Source organism: Schistocerca americana, chromosome 8 (assembly GCF_021461395.2).
Source record: "Schistocerca americana isolate TAMUIC-IGC-003095 chromosome 8, iqSchAmer2.1, whole genome shotgun sequence".
Lineage (NCBI taxonomy): Eukaryota > Metazoa > Arthropoda > Insecta > Orthoptera > Acrididae > Schistocerca > Schistocerca americana.
In genome coordinates, this window is record NC_060126.1 from 43,877,488 (window position 1) to 43,883,156 (window position 5,669).

Below are 5,669 nucleotides of genomic sequence, written 5' to 3' on the forward strand. Positions count from 1 at the left end.
ATTGCACTGATAATTTTTGAATAATAGTAGAACCCGTAAGCATGGGAACTTATTGTTACTATGTCAACTCAATTCACCAATGTTTAGCTCTCTTGTGAACCTACAGCTCTTTGGAAGCTTGTAGATTCTGGCTTCCCGGGAGAGAGACAGGATGTGTCGAAATGAGATGATACTGAAATTGGTTTATAGCAACCTTGTTCTGTCTGCTATCTTGTAAGATAACTCATAGGGTCAGTATTGCATCGCGTGTTCCAACATTTCTATGGAATCTAAACCGATCTTCCCCGAGGTCGGCTTCTACCGGTTTTTCCATTCGTTTGTAAGGAATTCGTGTTAGTATTTTGCAACCAGACTTGTTAAACTGATAGTTCGGTAATTTTCACACCCGTCAACATCTGCTTTCTTTGGGATTGGAATTATTATATCTAACCATACAGTAGAGCTGGATGCCCTCGGGAAAAATTACGGCTGTAGTTTCCCCTTGCTTTCAGCCGTTCGCAGTACCACAAAAGCAAGGCCGTTTTGGTTAGTGTTACAAGGCCAGATCAGTCAATCATCCAGACTGTTGCCCCTGCAACTACTGAAAAGGCTGCTGCCCCTCTTCAGGAACCACACGTTTGTCTGGCCTCTCAACAGATACCCCTCCGTTGTGGTTGCACCTACGGTACGGCTATCTGTATCGCTGAGGCACGAAAGCCGCCCCACCAACGGCAATGTAAATGGTTCAGAGGGTGGTATCAAGTAGATAAGATTTCAGTTTTGCCGCACCTCCACGTTTTTCACAAGACCTCTGCCCAAAAACTGCAAGACAAGCAGAAAATAGACACATGTCTGTGGATACAGTTTTTAACTCAAGTTACAGGCGATCAAGGACACCTTTTGTGACAATACAGATGTCAATGCGATAGTCAAATTTTTGACACGGTCGACATTAGAGACTGCTCCACTATCCTTCCTTGCGACTCTTTCTTATTAAGTTGCAGTGGAGGCAGAAATGCACTATCTCAGACATAAGCTCATGTGCACATACGTCAGGTTGTAGTGGGACGAAATTAAGCGTCACCCATCCACCAATGGCAGCCCAGTTTGCAGGTGACTATTAGTTTAATTTAGTTTTGTTTATGTATTTTTCTTAATATTTGTAATAGCTGTGAATTATCTAAAAGTTTTTTTTTATGTGTTTCATGTACGGAGAGGGCGGCGCAACGAACGGAGACAGCATCTTCGTTGCCGCGACCAGAGAGGAAATTGCTGGCCGCTATACGTCGCGGGTCGACAGCCAAGGAGCAACAAAAGATTCTGGAACCGAGTTGTTGCGTCGTGCTTCTAAAAATTAAAAATGAATTTTTTATATTCTTTTTGTACAACAATGACGTCATATAGAGCTTAATCTTATTGAAAAGTCAGTCTCTGTCTGTCAACGGTTAAGTTCACATCTGTATGTGTAGGAAGCTAATAAAATAGTGTATGCTACTAAAGTTAAAACACGTGTTCTGAGGATTTATTTATGAAGAATTACGTGAACGGATTAATAATATATTTGACAAGATTATTGATTCTGACAGCGTTCATCGAAACTTTGAATCTCAAAAGTTTATTTAATGTGTGATTCTGATATCGATTAGATCAAGATAACGTGTGTCAATATAATTTCTGAGGAGAAAAAAAACGAAATTTAAATCGAAAAAGTTTACGAAAACCAATTGGCCCAAGTGATGTAATTCTTTGCATACGACTCAACTGATGTTTTACAGTTTCGTTCAAGAACCATTCTATGACAATTTAAAAAGCATATGAATCATTTTGAAGTGGGTTGTAACTGACGTAGGTGACGAAGTCTGCACATGGTCATATGTCCAAAGAAAATCAGTTATAATAAAAAAACTTACGTCGTTACACTACACCGTGGCGACCTTAGAAACAGGACTTGTGTGCAACTAAGGCACACAGGTACGAAACAAAACATCAAGAGTCCTTCGAAAGTCAACGCGAGTTTTCGTGGAGCCTTCACCAGCCAGCGGGGACTTCGCGGGTGTGGGCATCTGACGGAGCGCAGCCAAGCAGTACGGTCACGCAGTTGTTCCACGAGAAGGCGCATCTGTTGGGCAGCAGCTGAACGCTGCAAACCCCAACAACCTTTTTTCTCCCTAAGCTAATAGGCCCAGTACGTCAGCTGCGGGGTGTTCCTCCGGCTGGTATTAGAGGTGTTGCTGAGGGCTTCGCCTGTCTACGGCGGTGCCGGGCGTGGTTGCAGCTAGTGACGTCTCCGGTGTTCGACTCAGCGTCCTGCCGGTTGCGGAAGCGGGGTCGGAGCATCTCAGCGGCTGCATCGACGGCTGTTACATCTGCAGCCCATAGCAGCACACTGATCATCGAGATCTACAAATTACAATATTAGTGCCCGGTGAGTTTGTTTCAAGTTGGAAGTGGAGTGTTGTACATAGGGAGTGTGCTTTTACAGGATTGTTGATTACAAGTCTGCGTGTGTAAATAGTTAATTTCTTACAATAATGTCGGGAAGTGAAATGTCAGACGAAGAGCACTCTATGTTCAATAGGAGCATGAGATCCCTTTTTAGGGCGATCGCTAAATTAAAACAATCTAACGGGGATTTTCTAGCTGAATTAAAACAGTCTAACGAAGAATCTGCTGCTAGATTAAAAGAGGAACTAAAACAGGAATTAAAACAGTCTAACGAAGAATCTACTGCTAGATTAAAACAGTCTAACGAAGAATCTACTGCTAGATTAAAAGAGGAACTAAAACAGGAATTAAAACAGTCTAACGAAGAATCTTCTGCTAGATTGAAAGAGGCACTAAAACAGGAATTAAAACAGTCTAACGAGGAATCTACTGCTAGATTAAAAGGGGAGCTAGAAAAATCTGCAGACAGGTTACAGGAACATCTTAATGAAACCAGTCGAGAATTAAGTGATAAAATAGAGTCTTCTAAAGTTGAAATGCAGGAAAAATTAGTAGGACTTAGTAATAAGATTGCTGATGATTGTAAAAGGTTAGAAGAACGTATCCAGGAATCGCGCGAGGAAAAAGCTCGCATGCGAAACGATATTACTGACTTAACCGAGAGACTAGATAGTGTCACTATCTTAGTTGTAAATGAAATACAGAAAAATAACGATATGTTACGAGATGAATTTTCTATGCAAACAGAAACTGTTCGTAGAGAATTATTGGAATCTATTAAAGAGGTCTCTACCAAACCGGTAGAGATTTCTTCAATAGATAATGTAGAATTAGAGACATTAACTCATCAAGTAGAAAAGGATCATACCGAAATCGAAAACATGAAATTTTTAATTACTGAAATATGCAGTAACCTTGAGACTGCCAAAGATAATAACATTGACGAAGGTACAGAGCGTTCACATCGTGAACACAGTGAAGAATCGATATTAGCTAATCGCGTATCCAATACAGAAATGCGAATACAGGAAATTACTAAACGGTTATCGGAATTAGATAATAATGGAAACATTTCAAGTAGTAGAAGCAATAACGTAATCAGAGACAACAGTCGTATAGAATTTGCTAGCTCGGACGACAACAATATGAATAAAGAAATCACGGCAAGCCAATCCGATGCAACTCCGTCTCTGCAATCTAAACAAAATCCGACTATTTCTCTTGCAGAATGTTTGGATGACATAACGACAAATTCAAATGTAGCAAGTCGATTTCCTGTATTCAAACCAGGAGGCGAACTTCACCCTATAATCTTTATAAAAGCTTTTGAAACATCATTATCTCCTAAATGGAGTAATGAAAAACGCATTCAATTTGTAATAGGACATTTAGAAGCAGAAGCTGCGGAATGGGCAGTACTGCATAGAACTGTATTTAGGGACTGGGATGATTTTGTTAAGCAGTTTAAACAAAATTATTGGTCAAGAGGAAAACAACAACACTTAACTTTAGAATTGTTAGACCCTCCTCCATATTCTAAACGGTGGGGGGGGGGGGGGGGGGGTTATAGGAATTATTTCAAATGGAATCTAAACTGTGCTCAATTAATTGAAGAACCAATTATTGAAAGTCATCTAATACGAGTCCTAATTAGTAGGTCACCGTATTACATAAAGGAAAGAAAAATGTTATTCTACGAATTGTCTATCCGAGCAAGAAAAGGAAGATTGGAATCTTTGTTGTTAGAATTTAGAGCCGTCTTCTCAGATGAACCGGGGAGAATTAAAGATTACGTTTGTAAACTTAAGATTAAAGATCAAAAACCATTCTTTAACAAAACCTTAATAATGGGGACGAAACAATTAACACCCGGGGCGTGTGGTTATATTTTAACGACTTGTTGTATTGGAAAGCACAGAGGGAACACCAAAGATGGAAAATCTGCATTCCGAAAACTGTTGTGTACGAGTTAATTACATATATTCATGAAGGTTACGGGCATTTTGGAATTCATAAATGTATTAAACATCTAATGAAGTATTATTATTTCAAAAATTTGTCCCGTACTGTGAGAAGTATTATTAGGGCTTGTGAAACCTGTCAAAAGGTTAAAGTTAATAACAAATCTAAGCGTTATAAATTATATGCTGTAATTCCTCGAGGTTTGTGGGATCTACTGTCATTAGATTTTTTCGGCCCTCTGCCTCGTAGTTCAGGAGGATTAACTTATGTGTTTGTTGTAATGGAATGTTGGTCCAAACATGTGAAGCTATATACTTTGAAACGCGCAAATACAGCAAGCGTTATACGCTGCCTCACCCGAAATTACTTTGTTAACTGGGGCATTCCTAAACGACTTATGTCTGACAACGGTAGTGCCTTTATTAGTCAAAGATTTCAAGATATGATAAAACAATATGGAATCAAACATATCTTAATTTCGAAATATCACCCTCAAAGTAATTTAGTAGAAAGAGTCATGAAAGAATTAGGACGATTATGTGGAACTTATTGTGCACATAAACATACTCGGTGGGCCAAACTAATGCCTGAATTCGAAAAGATATTAAATGAATTGCCTCACCTAACGACGGGATTATCAGCTATAGAAATTTTAGGCAACGAATTATAGGTGAGCCTTTACTAGCTGCTCTACCTCGGCCACCGGTAAATGAGATCCAGCAATGCATTCCAGACGAAAAAGTTTGCGAACAGATTGTAAAAAATGCCGAACGGAGAATTAAAAGTTATAATCAACAGGCTATAGAACCCTCATTTCAGGTAGGAGATCTTGTGTTAGTACGATCTCATCCTAAAAGTTCTAAGATCGATAAGGAATGTAGAAAATTCTTCTTTATCTTCGAAGGTCCATATGTTGTACATAAGATTGTACTTCCCAAAGCATTACTTCTTATGGAACATTCATCAGGTGTAATTAAAGGATTATATAGTGTTGATCAAATGAAACCCTTCATTCCTAAATAAGTTAATATTTAGTATATATTACACACGGAAGAGCGTTCATAGTTTATTCATGTGAAGTTTTTCGTGATAGTCATGTATTATTTTAAAGAATGAAACAGAAAGCTTAAACAAGTGTTCTACAATAATCTACTGGTACTTCAAAAGGAGAAAGATAACCAAAAGGGGGATTTATATGGAAGAAATTTTGCTATTAGGTCAAAAGGAATTTTATATATTTTAAATTTACTCGGATAGTAGGAACCAAAGGGGATGGTTAATAA